The following is a 16,508-nucleotide window of genomic DNA, read 5'->3' on the forward strand; positions in this document are numbered from 1 at the left end:
TCAAGCAAGTCTCTGATCTCCAGTCACAATGATAGCCCTGAAATTGTCCCACATTCCTGCTCTCTAAACAGTTCACTATCAACATAAATCAGTATTGGAGCCTGACCCAGCATCCTCTCTCGTGCTGCACTCTCCATCTCCAACGCTCCAGGTCCCACAGTGGCCCAGGCCTCCTGGTTCACTGTAGCGGTTCTCAACTTTGGACTCTTTTGTAATTAGCCACTCAGTTAAAGAAACAAACGAACACTGCCCTCCACCCCCCTACCCCCCCCAAAAAAACTAAACAATTTATTGTCTGTGCCAAAGAACGGTTCATTCAGTCATCCAGAGTTTGTGTGGTCCAATTCTTTCTCCTCTGCTTTCTATTTGCAAACACGGCACACCCGCAGCAGAACTGGCAGTTGGGTTTTGCCCACATCCGACAGTCATGTAGAGGGGTCTGTGGGATTGGAGTGTGTGTGGTGTGTGTGTGTGTGTGTGTGCTGGTGTGTGTGTGTGTGTGGGGGGGGGGGGGAGTGAGGGCGGATGGATGGACAAGAAGGCCTCACTGTCGTATGTTTGTTTGTCATTGCTCGGAATCTCAACGCTCGGAATCTCAACGCTCGGAATCTCAACGCTCGGAATCTCAACGCTCGGAATCTCAACGCTCGGAATCTCAACTCTCGGAATCTCAACTCTCGCCAGCGTGCGTCCCTCTCAGGTCTGCTTTGTCAAAACAGGCGGGATCGCTTTGCTTTATTAGAGTCTCTTTCCCACTCACAGAGTACTTAGCCAGATACACGACCACAGCCATTTGCACTTAATACTGTGTGCTGTGTCTAGACCACTGTTCACTAAGGCCTCCTCTCTCCATTAACCTTGTCGAGAGCACTCAGATATATTTACCCAATTTACAGCCAGATTGCATACTCTTCCTCTCTGTCTCTCCCTCTCTCCCCCCTTCCCCCTCTCTTTCTCTGGCCTACTCTGCCATGTATTAATGTGCTTTGTTGATTTTCATTAAACGACTGTTCGGTGGTATGCACGGTCTTGTATCGCTCTAATCTGTAAATCAGATTACTGAGCTGTGTGTGTGTGTGCAAGTGCCAGTGTTCATATACGTGCGTGTGCTCACATGCACGCGCTCTGCAGGTGTGTGCATAGACGTGTGTGCGTGTGTGTTAAAGAGGTGATTGATGATTCTTGGCAGGGGCTCTCAAGGTGCCTGCTACTATGTGCTGTGATTGGATGAAAACAGAATTATTAGAGGGCTTACACAGCCTGGCTGTTCAAGCAGCAGAGGCAGCTGCTCCTGTGTTAGCATCAGAACTGGAGGCAGCAGTACTGGAGGCAGCAGTACTGGAGGCAGCAGTACTGGAGGCAGCAGTACTGGAGGCAGCAGCACTGGAGGCAGCAGCACTGGAGGCAGCAGTACTGGAGGCAGCAGCACTGGAGGCAGCAGCACTGGAGGCAGCAGCACTAGAGGCAGCAGCACTAGAGGCAGCAGTACTGGAGGCAGCAGTACTGGAGGCAGCAGTACTGGAGGCAGCAGTACTGGAGGCAGCAGTACTGGAGGCAGACAGAGGCAGCAGAGGCAGCTGCTCCAGTGTTTCCAGCAGTACTGGAGGCAGCAGTACTGGAAGCAGCAGTACTGGAGGCAGGCAGAGGCAGCTGCTCCAGTGTTTGCAGCAGTACTGGAGGCAGCAGTACTGGAGGCAGGCAGAGGCAGCTGCTCCAGTGTTTGCAGCAGTACTGGAGGCAGCCGTACTGGAGGCAGACACAGAGGCAGCGGAGGCAGCACTCTTATTCCTCACAAAGGGAGAATGTTGAACTCCTGCCAAATGTTTGGTGGCAGGCTGTTGCTAGGAAATGTGGGTCCTTAGGCAAATCATTGCACAAAGAGCAATAACAAAAGTGAGGAGGGGAGAGGGGGGGGTAGAGAGAGGGCTAAACGGAGGTAGGCAGAGGATAGGTCTCTTTGAATACCAACGGTGGTGCAGTGTTGTTTACAGTGTGTGTGTCTCTCTCTCTCTCTGTGTCTCTGTGTGTGTGTGTCTCTCTCTGTGTGTCGATGTGTGTGTGTGTCTCTGTGTGTGTGTGTGTCTCTTTCTCTGTGTGTCTATGTGTGTGTCTCTCTCTCTGTGTGTCGATGTGTGTGTGTGTCTCTCTCTGTGTGTCGATGTGTGTGTGTGTCTCTGTGTGTGTGTCTATGTGTGTGTCTCTCTCTCTGTGTGTCTGTGTGTGTGTGTGTCTCTCTCTCTCTCTGTGTCTATGTGTGTGTCTCTCTCTCTGTGTGTCTATGTGTGTGTCTCTCTCTCTGTGTGTCGATGTGTCTCTCTCTCTGCGTGTCTATGTGTGTGTCTCTCTCTCTGTGTGTCGATGTGTGTGTGTGTCTCTCTCTGTGTGTCGATGTGTGTGTGTGTCTCTGTGTGTGTGTCTATGTGTGTGTCTCTCTCTCTGTGTGTCTGTGTGTGTGTGTCTCTCTCTCTCTCTCTCTCTCTGTGTCTGTGTGTGTGTGTCTCTCTCTCTGTGTGTCTATGTGTGTGTGTCTCTCTCTCTCTCTCTCTCTCTCTGTGTGTCTGTGTGTGTGTGTCTCTCTCTCTGTGTGTCTGTGTGTGTGTGTGTCTCTCTCTCTGTGTGTCTATGTGTGTGTCTCTCTCTCTGTGTGTCTGTGTGTGTCTCTCTCTCTCTCTCTCTCTGTGTGTCTGTGTGTGTGTGTCTCTCTCTCTGTGTGTCTGTGTGTGTGTGTGTCTCTCTCTCTGTGTGTCTATGTGTGTGTCTCTCTCTCTGTGTGTCTGTGTGTGTGTGTGTCTCTTTCTCTGTGTGTCTATGTGTGTGTGTGTGTCTGTGTGTGTGTGTCTATGTGTGTGTGTGTCTCTGTGTGTGTGTCGATGTGTGTGTGTGTCGATGTGTGTGTGTGTGTCTATGTGTGTGTGTGTCTCTCTGTGTGTGTCTATGTGTGTGTGTGTCTCTGTGTGTGTGTCTATGTGTGTGTGTGTGTCTGTGTGTGTGTGTCGATGTGTGTGTGTGTCGATGTGTGTGTGTCGATGTGTGTGTGTGTCTATGTGTGTGTGTGTCTCTCTGTGTGTGTCTATGTGTGTGTGTGTGTCTCTCTGTGTGTGTCTGTGTGTGTGTGTGTCTCTCTGTGTGTGTGTGTCTCTTTGTGTGTGTCTATGTGTGTGTGTGTGTCTCTCTGTGTGTGTCTATGTGTGTGTGTGTCTCTCTGTGTGTGTGTCTCTCTGTGTGTGTCTCTCTGTGTGTGTCTCTCTGTGTGTGTGTCTCTCTGTGTGTGTGTATGTGTTGTCTTCCTGAGCAGCATCAGAGATGGCTGATGTATTGTGTTGAAGAAGCTTTGCCGGAGAGATGACTGACTCTAATTGGAGGAGGTGATGTGTGTTTGTTAGCCCCCCCTCTCTCCCCCCCCCCCACTCCCAGCCTCCCCCCACACACACACACACCATCCTCTCCGCCTCCCTCCCTCACTTCATCCCCCTCTATGGACATTATCTCGCTCCCCCTCCCTCTTGCCCCCCCTCCCCCATTCCTCTCTCTCTCTGTGATCCCCCCCCCCTCCCTTGGTCTCTCTCTCTCTATCTGCTCTCTCTCAATCCCCACTACTCAGACCCACACAAACACACGTATACACACTCAACAATCTGCAGCATACCACTGGCTTGTTTTTCTGACCACTGAGCGCTTTGCCCTGTAATTTGATCTCTGCTGCTGGATGTCTCCTCCATGATGCCATGTGGAATGAGCGTCTGCTTGCCCTACTCTCCCAACCCGTCTGAAAAAAAACAAAAAAAAAACACTCTTCCTGTGAAGCTTCCATCCTCAGCTTAGATCTCTGGATTTTTTTTTTTATCATGCAGAAAGTCAGTAGAATAGAAACAGGGAAAAGGACAGCCATGTGAGACAATTGACTGTGAAAAGGCCTGTTAATGACTGGGCGCAGATGGTCTGAAATAACCCAAGGATATAGGAGAGACACCCCTGCCAAGCTGTCTGGTATGGAGAGCTCAGCCAATGGGAGATCAGCCATACCACTGTGGGGTCACACACTCCTTCCCTGCTATGGATCCTGTCCATCCCCGTCTCCAAGCCAACCCCCCCCCCCCCCCCGCCCCTCCCCCCCTGCAGGCGTTAGCCTAGCGGCTAGCCACACCCTGGCCAAAAGGCCGTTGGAGCAGTCCACACTCGTATTGCTCCACACTGTTAACACGAGCACATTGCAGATCTCTTTAATTGGCAGTTGTTTTTCTGCCCTCCCTGCAGGGGGGAAACGGTGTCGAGCTTCAGTCACTGTAGTGTAATATGCAAGGAGAGGGAGGAGAGGAGGGGGATGAGAGGAGGGGGATGAGGAGGGGGGGGGCGCAACACTAGCTGGCACCACAAGCAGCACATCAGACTGCTACGCCCCAGAGTGGCACACACACGCGCGCACACACACACACGCACACAGAACTTGCTCTGCCCAGACAGCCCCTGCAATTTTGCAGCCAAAAAAGCAAAGGGAGAGGCTCTCTCCACACACACACACACACATTACTAACTGACACCTCATCAGCCAGCCAACGGGCTGATTAGCACAGAGGTGACTGCGGCTCCCTTTCTGTCCTCCCAGCTCACAGGACCACACTGTCCTCACACTGACCTTGAGCCACTGAGCCCCTCTCCTCCTCTCCTCTCATCCTCCCTTCTCCTCTCCTCCTCTCCTCTCATCCTCCCTTCTCCTCTCCTCCTCTCCTCTCATCCTCCCTTCTCCTCTCATCCTCTCCTTTCCTGCTCCCTCTTCTCCTCCTCTCCTCTCATCCTCCCTTCTCCTCTTCTCCTCTCCTCTCATCCTCCCTTCTCCTCTCCTGCTCCCTCTTCTCCTCTCCTCTCATCCTCCCTTCTTTCCTCCTCTCATCCTCCCTTCTCTTCTCCTCCTCCCCCTCCCCTCCCCTCCCCTCTCTTCTCTGTACTGCACCACTCCACACTGTCCCTGTCCTTTCCCATAGTCATGGAGGGATCACGAGGTAAATCGCAGGCAGAGGAGAAACAGAGGGAGAAGAGGGGGGGGGAAACTGGCAGGCTCTCTCTTTGTCTGCAGGCGATCGGTTACAGTCTTGGTTGCCGATGAAATTTAATCCCCACTGCATTTACATGCCAAGTTTGACTTCTGGCAAGCCTTATTAAATAGATTTGTAAAAGCATTTCATCTTGATTAGAATCCATCCTCAAGGGATCAACATTTTTTCGCCTTGCCTGTTTTTAGTTTTTTTTCTTCTTCCAGACGGCTGATATTAAATGTGAGAACCGACCCCTAGTGTTATATCTGACAGATTTGGGGAGTGGGGTGGGGGGTGATTCTGTCGAGGGGACAAAGGATGTTCTCTGCCAAGTCCTGTCCATCATCAGCCCTGCTCTTCCTGCCTGTCCCCGGCTCCGGAGGTCATGTTTGTGGGAGACAAACCACCATGATGTGTCTTTCCCTTTATTACTCTGACACCCCCCCCCCCACACACACACACACACACACCCCCCCCCCACACACACACACACACACACACACACACACACACACACACACACACACACACACTCCCTCCCCCACCTTGTCTTTTGTGTGAAACAATGTCATTTCAAATCTAATCAGATTGCATTTTATAATTGCCAACAAGCATCTGATGGAAATGAACTCATAATTGTTCAATTACAAGCCTACTGGATCTTATTTATTAGTTGTTCTTTTTTTTTGTCTCCCTTCCTCTCCCCTCACTGCAATTATATGATTTCAATCCGAAGCAATCGGGTGATAAGGGTTAGGCGTTCAGTGTTTGCTGTCACTATGTGAGTCTCTTGCATGTTAAACATGCATCACCGTGGCTGGTTTGAGAGAGGGCCATATATGGAGGTGCACCTGCCTAATTGAGCTGTAATGAGCTGTCAAGAGTTCAGCCTGGTCATTGGCTCTCAGCTGGGTGCCTTGGGCCAATGGGAGGCCAGATGCTGGCCTATCGGACATGCCCTTTAAGTGGGGAATCCAGAAAAAGCCCTCTCAAGTAGATGTACAAGGTTAAGATCAGGGTGGGGTGGAGAGGAGAGACGGCGTGTAGATGATTAGGTTCTGTTGGTCATGTTAGAAATTGGTGCTCTGTATTTCCTTACATTTATTAGTGTGATTTACTGTTGCGTGAACGCAGTGAGCTTTGGAACAGCACAGTTTCTGGAACCCAAGATTGTTTATATGATCTTAAAATCCACACTTTTATGGAGGAAAGCACTATGGCTCGATTTCTCACTTGACACTGAATACTATTAGTTTTGTAATGGGTTTGGAGTTTGTGAAGATTTTGTTGGGTAAACATTCTACACTGGCAGAGGTCTGCTCTGCTATTTCAGGACTTCCAAGTCAGAGCTTCCTAATTTGAACAACGTTACAACCAGAAATAATTGCTTTAATCCATCGTGTCTTGAGTAATTGCCTCTGGTGTGAACTTCAGCCGTTTGGCTGTTGTCCAGTCCCCAAGTCCTTATTACTCCACCAGCCTTCTGGAACTTTCTCCTTTTACACCCACGTTACCTTGTAAAAACAGGTTCTCAGTTTCAGATGGGAAAACACCATGTCTTCTCCCTTAACTTTGGATCTGCAGCCCTGGAAATGGTTTATTTTCCTCTGTGCCGGGCTCGAAGGGGGATGAATAGTTCAGGCTGAATAATATTCTACCTTGCATCATCTTGTCCCAATTCACTGCGGCATCAAAAGCAACTGTGTCCAAGGTAGAAAGCCACAAAAAGTATCTAATTCGGTATCAACAAGGCAAGACAACCTCCCGCTCTTGCCAGCGATGAAAATTGATTGAATTGTCACAGTAATTATTTGTCAAGTAATGTCGGACAGAAAATGAACAGTCGCCTCGCTGCTTGCAAAACGATTCTGATGGCCGTGCGTTGATATGCTCGTTGGGGAGCCAGGAGAGTGGCTCCGCTGGGTGAATAACGCTGATTAAGATTCAGGTTCGGAATCCACGGGCGCTTTTACAGCAGAGTGAGTCTCCTGGGTCCAGATACTGAGTAGAGTTAAGTGTCAGACTTTATTACATCATTACAACGCAGGACCTGAGTAAATAGCTCGGGAATATTATCCACATGTAGGCCCGCTACGATAGCTGTTAGGCTAGCGTGCTGGCGAGTTGAGGAATGTTCTCTCATGATGGCTCCTCGCCACACATGCTCGTCTCTGCGAGGCAGATGCTGGACAACACAATTGTTTCCTTCTGCATTTGTCCTTTTATGCGGCGGTAATTTATAGGCCACTCTAAGCCCGCTTCTAGCTTCACTGTGCCTGTTTGGCTGCAGTCCACTCCAAACCGCCAGTGTTTCTCCTTCAGTCAAGGTAGATGAATCACTGTCAGGCGGAAGAAAGTCAAACTGGATAGTGATTTGAGGATCGTTTATTCATCTAAGTTCAGTTTGACAAATGTGAAGGAAATGTATTTTGTGGACCAAACTACCCAGTATCACAGAGTCCTAAGAAACCAGGGGCAGTGCATGCTGCGGAAAAGTGTTTATTTTTCGTATGTCGGCTCCACTCAGATATGGTGTACTGACCTTATCTATTGTCTCTCAAGTGGATATTGTAAGCAGCTTTCGGAGCGTTATAGAGACTTAGCCGTTGGTGCTGCTGCTACTCTGGTGGAACATTTTGACTTCTGGCAAGTGTCACATTTTCAGCAGCACATTAAATCTCTTAACCCAGTTCAGTGCCCCCCCCCCCCCCCTCCAACCCCCCTCCTTCCTCTCTGGTCCGCCATGCTAACAAGCAGGCTGTGATTTGTTGCATTGTTAGCGACCACCATTTATTTAGTTATATATATCTATCTTTTTTTCGGGGATCAGAAGTGTTGCGCCTGTGGCAAGCCTAGTGCCTGGGGGCCCGGGGCAGGGCTGGCCCCCCCCGGGGGGCTGGAGACCCAGCTACAGCAGCTGCAGTCTCCAGACCTGTCTCAGCCCTCCAGCTCCAATGAGACAGGCCACAGCCACTTTCATTAGCATGCCCATCTTTATTGGCCGGCTTGAATGTCACACGCCATGTGCCCAGTCGTCTAATGCTGTTCCTGGCCAATGGGGGACGCTCCCTGCAATTACTGATAGGCCGGGCGGGCTCCAATCCAGGGAAGGCGCCGGGCCTGGAGCTCCAAAGTGCCAAATGATTGGTCCTCCGTCAAATAAAAATCAGACATCTTCTTTTTGATGTTGTGTGCTGTGCGTGCCTCAGTTTCAAACGCCGCGGAGCAATCACATTTGAAAGCATTTTGTGCTCCAACATAACAGGATAGGGGACCAATCAAAACAATAACTGTGGTTCCTTTTGACAAAGCCCTTGGCTCACAATTGTCAGAAGATGTAAGCTGACTCATCCACACAAGAAGGGCATGCATCCCTAGGAGCAAGGAGCGAGAAGCGATGATGAATCTCCTGCTCTGTGCTCTCTCTCTCCCCCCCCCTCGCTCACCCCTCTCTCCGCTGAGGCTGCGTGGATTAATTACAGGACCAGTAGCTAGTTTACTTCCATACATTTATTAATCTAATGAATAATAATGTCTGCAGCTGCGGTACGATTCTCTTTACTCTGGATGTTATACGGCCGCATCGCCTGGAAAATAATGCATTGATTATTTTTCATCAAAAAAGGAAAAAAGAAAAATATACCTTAGCCGACGGAGGAATAACATGCCTTTCACTCCTAATTGGTTTGTTTATCTTGAGCAACAGACTCTGGGTTTGTTTGGACTCTGGCTGGCATCCACGTGTGTGTGTGTGTGTGTGTGTGTGTGTGTGGCAGGAGGTGTCTGTTCTGCTCCCGCCATGATTACTCACCTTGGGAGCACTGCTGCAGGAGCAAGGTTGATGTTCCCCTGCATAGACGTCAGCCTGTCATTCTGCCTGCTTATGTGACATCATTTGCCAAGACAGATTTGTTACAGGAAAAATAAATTCAGGCCTAAAAAGGGATTTGATTTAAGGACAGGGGGCTTGTGTAGTGTGTGTGTGTGTGTGTGTGTGTGTGTGGGGGGGGGGTGCCTGAAGAGAATTCGCCACTCAGAAGGTGAGGTTTAGATCTAAACAAGCTGCCAACATGAGATGGATTCTGGCTTTATTTATAATTGATATATGTTCTGCTGTAGGTGTCAGCTCCAGAGAGGAGGGCCCAGATCAGGAAGACATTTCTCTTCACCAAGGCTGGCGTCATTTACAATGTCTCTATCCCCGTTTTCTCCGGCTTATCTTTTCAGCTCAGGAAGTCTGCAAAAAATTATTGTTTGCTTTGAAGTCATTTTTAAGGAAGTTTTAAAATAGCTTCCTGTTCCAGCTCCTATTAGGACCGGGTTTAGGACAGTCTCCCATCTGACGCTACATCCTGAGTTATCGACATGAACCATCTCTCTTGTCATCCGCTGCATTCATCCTGGTTATAGGAGACTCCAGCACCCCCTGAAAGCGGCGTAAAAGGGTTAATGCACTACTTATCCTGTGAAAATAATGCCCTTTATTGAGCGGATTTGACACTGTTGAGGCTAATGATGACATTGAACGGAGCCCGGACAATTTAAGGGTGTGTTATCCCGTGTCATGAAGTAGGAAGGGTGGCTATTTGCATTCCTCTCGTTCAAACACTATTGATTTCAGGCATTTTGTTGTTTTACCTCAGCTGCAAGTCCCAAGACAAGCTCTCCTCAATCATTTAGACCTGTGTGGGGTGATGACCAGCTCTGCCTGAGTGGAGAAAGAAAATAATGTTATGCTGTCTCCTTCTTTGTGACATGATCATATTTCACCCTCGGAGCAGGGGTAAGGGAATAGTGGACTACCTGAGACCCAATATCCCACCTCCCAGTAGGCACATCGAGGGTGACATTAATGTGGCTTTGTCCAGTCACTTTGATGGTGACTGATCAGCATTGGCCCAGTCACACATCTATTAGGGTTCAGTACAACTCGTTCTTCACAGGCTTTACTGTTCTGATTAACACGAGAGCGCAAGAGGAAGGGAACGGGAAAAAAAATGAAAGGAACCTTTTGCACACTGCCGTTTCCCCTTTTATGGAACATAATTGTTGTGAAAAGCAGGTTTTCATACTGTATTTTATCCAGGGAATCCATTCTGTCCTACTAAAAATGGCTTGATTCATGTTATTTCTTTTCTTTTTTTCCTGCACCCCCCCCGTCTTATCCACTTTGGGCCATAAATGCTGCTGGATGGGCAGACTGGAAAGTAAACAGGATATGTCACAGCATGGGGTCTTCTTGCCTACCATGCAGGGGGAATTTAAATCAAGCTAAAATGATTGTAATTCACTGGAGGACAGTCTCCTTGAACTTTCAACATGATTTGATTATAAAGAGGTTAAGGGAAGTTAAACAACAGTAATAATAAATCTGTCACAATTTTAATAAGATGTGCCATTTTGTATTGGTTATTATTACACCGTGGGAGTTAGGGGCTGCTGTTTGGGGCCATCCAAGAAAGGCTGCCGGTTCCTTTGTGGTAAATTGCTGTTACCTGTACTGTATTATGTATTTCTCATTTTTATCTAAGGTTGACAAGATAGCGACCTTATCAATCATGGCTGCTCCTTCCTCTCTCGAGGCTTCCTCGTGTTCTGTGTTCTAAGGGCCGTCTCTGTTGGGGAACGTAATGGGAGTGTTACGTGAACATATCCACGGATGCCCCCATGGCTTTTAATGAGTTGATAACGCCTCAATTATGGAGCCAGTCCCCATTTTCTGATTTCCATCCCCAGCCCTCATTTCGGCACACTCAAAGGAAACTACAAATGAGGATTTTAAACCGTGCCTTCCCCAGAAATCTTGTCTGTAGTTCCTGTGTGTGCGTGTGTGTGTGTGTGTGTGTGTGTGTGTGTGTGTGTGTGTGTGTGTGAGAGAGAGAGAGGACACAGGGAGATGAACAGATTAGATTAGATGCAGTAGGTGCAAGCGCTGTCCTGGCCGCGTGTGTGCAGAATGTGATTTAAGTGTGAGTCTGGACACAGACCCAGGGGCTGCCATGGCAATGTGATGGGTGGAGGCACAGAGTGACCGTGACAGCTAGGGTTGCCAACTTTGTCACCATGAAATACAGCACCAAAGGCTGCAGTATCAGTGCAGGTTTTGGTTCTGTGCGAATATACAGTTTAAGGGCATTTGTCATTACGATAGCTAATTGACAAATCGGCGCATTTACTTCACGTATACCGATGCTCGTGAGGGTGGGCTGTGATTGGACGATGACGGGTGTCGGTGATCATTGTCAAGTGTCGTGATCAGCACTGCTGCTGCTGTTGTCGTTGTGTCAGTCAGTGGTTAGATCAGCGTAGCAGTCAATAAACAGGACAAGGGAGATCACGTATGGGACAAATCAATTAGGCCCAATATAAGGAACGTCCTGGCTAATACAGGACAGCTGACAACCCTAGTGACAGTAGGCTGGTCATGGCCCTGAATGACGAAACATTGAGGCCAGAGGCAGGTTGAACCCTCCACGCGGCCCTGCGGCGCGTCTACCCTCCTTCGGAAGGTTCCAGATAAATTCTAGAAGAAAATAGAACCCTCGCTCGGTACCGTTGAGCACTATCCTCCTGCGACTGTGTGGAGACGTCGCTTCTCGTGACTGAAAGTAGCATTTCAAACCCGGAGGACGACGCACTCAACAGCAGAGTGGAAGAGACGCAAGCTGACCTGTAGACCTTCCCCCAGCAGCCCGCGATGTCGGCATGTCGCTATCAGTAGCAGATCATTGTAATCACACGGTACAACGTCCTTGTTTGTTGTCAGACAGGAGCACAGCTTGTGTTTGCTTTTCTTGCCCCCCCCCCGCATCCTTCCCTCTCTGAAAGTGAAGCATCACAACGAGAACTTTTGACTGGAAAACACTGCAGTTCATGAAAAATGCATCCACTCAGCTCCTTTTCCCCTTTCCTCCGCCTCTTCCTGTGATACAGTTGTCATAATATATCCATGTCATGTCTTTGCGGGTGTTAATAATGTAGCATGCAGAGCTGGCGACGGCGTCAGAAGCTTCTCGACCTGAAGCCGCGCATACAGATTACTCACGCGTCATCAAGGCACGTAAACAGGGCTTAATCGAGGATGAGGAGCTCTTTTCATGTTTAGTCTTGTGTGTAAATAATTCTCGGTCTCTGTTTGGAGAAGGCATTCTGTTTAGACGTGTCTCACTCACTCACTCTGCCTCTTCCTCCCCGGGCTCGGGGGTTTGGCCTTAGTCCTTGTCCTCAGAGCAGAGTCTCTCTCTCTTTACCCACCGTGGTCATTCTTTTTCCGGTTCAGTTGAGGTCTGCGACCCTGGTCGTCTTTCTTGCTGTTAGTGTCTCTTTTGAGTTGGCCGCGTTCACAGTCGCTGAGCTTGCGGACCAAATGACACTCCATGGAAGTCTTGGAAGTGTCCCAAACTGCAAAGGTAATTCATTTCCACGCAAGCCGAATCGTGCATGAGCAAAAGCTCCCATTATAATATGAAATCACTCAGCACAGGGGGAGATTGTGTTCTGTGTGTGTGTGTGTGTACCAGAGATTGTTCAGGACGTGGGCCAGTGTTTGAGTGTCCTCTCCATACTGGGATCTCATGGGGCTGTCATCCCACTCGGATGTGTGCTCTCGTCAGACGAGTGTCAGGAAAAGACGATGCTGAATGGTCCCTCCTTGTAGTACAGCTGGTTCCCTCCTTCATCCCTCTTTCATAACAAATGCCCTCCCAAGATTAGATCCACTACAAACGCTATTAGGGGAGATCAATCTGTTTGAGGAACCTCACTTCACGGTTTGATTTAGACAGAAACCACATCAGCACGGCTCCTCTTGCACAAGCGGATATGAGTCTTCCCCTGGTAGATCTAGATTCGGCCCCACCGCGATTCAAACGCCGCGTTCAGCTGTAATGGAACCTCCTGTCGGTTCTACGTTAGCGAACCAGCGTGTTCGCTAATGTCAGAACGATTGTTTTACCGCGCCGTGATTGCAGCGGTTTGGTGGGGAGGAACGGAAAGTTCAAAGCGCAGATTCGTGAGGTTTGAGCCAGAGGGATGATGCTCTCCACAGACGTCATGTTTAATTTCCGAGAGCTTCTTCTGTAATTTACGCACGTCAGGAAACACACACTCACTGGTGTTATGGCACAATGCACTCTCGTTTCGTTCAGGCTCTTTGGAACAGATTCGGAGTGAATAAGTGTTTTGCCCCAGTAACATGCAGCACAGTAAAAAAAATAAAAAAATCTGGCACGTAGGCCTTCCGTCCCTGATTTACGGTTGCGGTTGAGCTCCCACTTGAACGCTAGCTCACGCTAGCTCACATTAGCTCCCACTTGAACGCTAGCTCACGCTAGCTCACATTAGCTCCCACTTGAACGCTAGCTCATGCTAGCTCACATTAGCTCCCACTTGAACGCTAGCTCACGCTAGCTCACATTAGCTCCCACTAGAACACCCTAGCTCGCTTTAGCACACTAGCTCAAACTAGCACACTTGCTCTTAAGGAATGGGCAGTACACTGCTGCACATCTTCCACAACATGAGTTTACAACTTAATACTGAACCAATTTGCGATGGAAACGCTCAACGGATATATGTATGAACTTTTGAACATGACATGGTCGTAGGGGTTGGCGGGGGGAGGGGTCATCTTCAAAAGAGGGACCGGAGGGGGAGGGGGAGGGGGAGGGGGGGGGGGGTTCCACATGCCGCACACACATTCTCTCACACGTTGAGCTCGTCTGTGAGCGTCTTTTGAAGAAGCAGAATGTGTCAACCACATGTAGCCAGCCACCCAGAGAGACCGCTGCAGATGCTGCTCTGCTTCTTTCTCACAAGGCTTAACTGGCTGGGAGGGTTCTGTAGAGACACCGCACGTGACGCCTGACGCCCTCCTCAATGCTCAGATTAAGGAGCGCCGTGTGTGTGTGGATTCCTCTCAACCGTTCTGATCAGTAAGCGGAGGAGATGGTTGTCTGTAGCCACGGCAGAATATGTCATTGATCTCGGATACTCTATTGCTAGGCTTGTTTAATAGAATATTATGATGAACTTGAGCCATGTCGTGTCAGGGTTACTGCCAGCAGCAGTCGGGTTTATTTATGACTCAACTTGTTAGGTTGATTCAGTCCCCTCCAACATGTTTAGATGGAAAAATCATTCATCATGTAATATCTGATCCTGAGTGCAAGGATGGTGAATTATTGATATCCTCTCCAGGTCTGACTCCTGTCAGTTCAGGAACCCGCCACTGTGGTATTTATAACACAGCTCCATAACTCAGTCCAGCAGTGTGGCATGAACAGGGGCAGTTCTACATGGGGGCCTACAGGGGCCAGTGCCCCTGGCCCCCCCTGTGGCCTCCCTAAGGTGACTGAATGTTTTTTTTTTTTTTTTTTTTTACACGTTGTTTTTCTTCTTTTAGTAGTCATCATGAAACGGGGAAGGGACATTGCAGCCTTTTTTGCTCCAGTAAATAAAAAAAGTTAGAGAGAAACATATCGCGGTAAAGACAGCTGAGGACCTGGAAGAGGTAGAGCAAGAGCCATTTGTATGATTTTAATTTAAAGCAAAATTAAAGTATTTAATGTTTAAATATCATTTGTTTCCCTTTTTTAATGTGCCCCTCTAATTAAACACTGGGCCCCCCTTGGCCCCCCCAGTAAAATTAGTCTAGAACTGCCACTGGGCATAGAGTCACGTGCCCGCTGCTGATTTTAATATCTAAAGCGAAAGGTCGGGACTATGTATCAAGGCCGCCATCGAAACGGTGACTTTACACTGAGCCAGTTCAAGATGGTACACCGTGGAGAGGCCCACCTGTCCTGTCGAGCTGCACGTTAATGAATCAATCCCTGCGAACGGTGTGAAACATTTATAGGTGCCCTCTCAGTACGGGGCCAATTAGGCCAGCCTCCACCGTCCCTGCATCCCCGGCCAGGGAAACCCCTCGCGTTGTCATATCAATATTCCTCTGCTGATCTCCTGCAGGGACAAGTCCGGCTGCTCTTTCCACACATGCTAATTTGCATGTGTGGGGGATGCCAGGCCTGCTGCCTCTCTCTCTCTCTCTCTCTCTCTCTCTCTTTCTCTCTCTCTCTGTCTCTCTCTCTGTCTCTCTCTGTGTCTGTCTCTCTGTCTATCACTCTCTCTGTCTCTGTGTCTGTCTCTCTGTCTATCACTCTCTCTCTATGTCTCTGTCTCTCTGTCTCTCTGTCTATCACTCTCTCTCTATGTCTCTCTCTCTATCACTCTCTCTCTATGTCTCTCTCTCTATGTCTCTCTCTCTCTGTCTCTCTCTCTATGTCTCTCTCTCTCTGTCTCTCTCTCTCTGTCTCTCTCTCTCTGTCTTTCTCCTCTCCCCAACCCCCCCCTCTCTTGTTCTCGAACCTACTGTTGCCTCTCGTTTTTTCCGAGAGGGAAAGGTTTCTTTATTCCTGGCATACTGGAGAAGGGCCCTGTGAGGATTACATTGGCTAAGCCCTTATCACTCCAGGAAATTCACTGCCTGCTTAAAAAAGTGGAAGGAGTAGAAAATCAAGGGGAAGTGTTATTCTTTTTAAGTTTCTCACCCTATTCCCATGGAAAGTTATTACGGGTTTGAAGAAAAAGTCTTCCTTTTTCTTATTTTTTCCTTTTTTTGGCACTCAGGTTTTTTCGTAACTGCATTTCATATTTCCCCTTATTTTCAAGTGGCTGTTGGAAGTTAGGAGGTGGAAAATGTGAAGGCAGGTGCTTGTGTGTGGAGAGACCCAGAGAGGGGCTGTGCAACATCCAGGGGAAATGTTTGTTATTCTAATGGGATACCGCCATGGTAACGGCTTTTAAAGACTCCCAAGGCTTTGTAGGAAGTCTATACATGCTTTCATCAATCTCGCCTAATTTCTTTTGGGATTTAATGAATATAATCAATCCTTTCTCTAAGACATCACCTGCTTGTCTAGGCTGTAAGAACACCCTGCCTAAACTGACTCACAATGTTTTTGTGTATGTGATAACATTTCTCTATTGGAAACAAAATCAAGCAAAGCAAGAACATAGTTAAATATGTGTGTAAGAAATGTTGGAAAGGAGAATGATAATTTGCTGAAAATTGGACATATTAGGTAAAAGGTTGTCATACATCATATTGGGTATAGAATTGCATGTTAGGTTATTTTTGGTTGACATGCAGTTTGTCTGGGTGAGATCTTATGTAAGACTAGTTTGGCTGTGTTGAAAAACATTTCTCATCCGTGTAATACTAATAATAACTTAAGACCAAAGGAGCTTCAAGGGTATTCAACCATATACATTTTACAGGTTTAAGATAGGTAATGAATTATGTTATTTTCAGTTTTAATACCTTAACAGGGATTAAGAGGCAATAGAAGGAACTCATTTAACAAGTCTGGAAAAAGGAAAGACAGTTGGATGAGGAGCCCTGATGTTTAAAGGGCTCCAGTAACTCTTAAGCCCTTCTCAGTTTTATACCTTTCTCTCTGCAGTTTTCTTTAAGTG

At 48.2% G+C, this 16,508-nt stretch overlaps 1 protein-coding gene across 2 annotated transcripts in view; it reads left to right on the forward strand.

Annotated features, from left to right (window-relative positions):
• adkb (adenosine kinase b) overlaps positions 1-16,508 on the forward strand; it is a 92,617-nt gene that overhangs the window by 43,009 nt on the left and 33,100 nt on the right. The window lies entirely within an intron of this gene.

This window comes from Hypomesus nipponensis, chromosome 13 (assembly GCF_054491055.1).
Source record: "Hypomesus nipponensis isolate SF chromosome 13, ASM5449105v1, whole genome shotgun sequence".
Lineage (NCBI taxonomy): Eukaryota > Metazoa > Chordata > Actinopteri > Osmeriformes > Osmeridae > Hypomesus > Hypomesus nipponensis.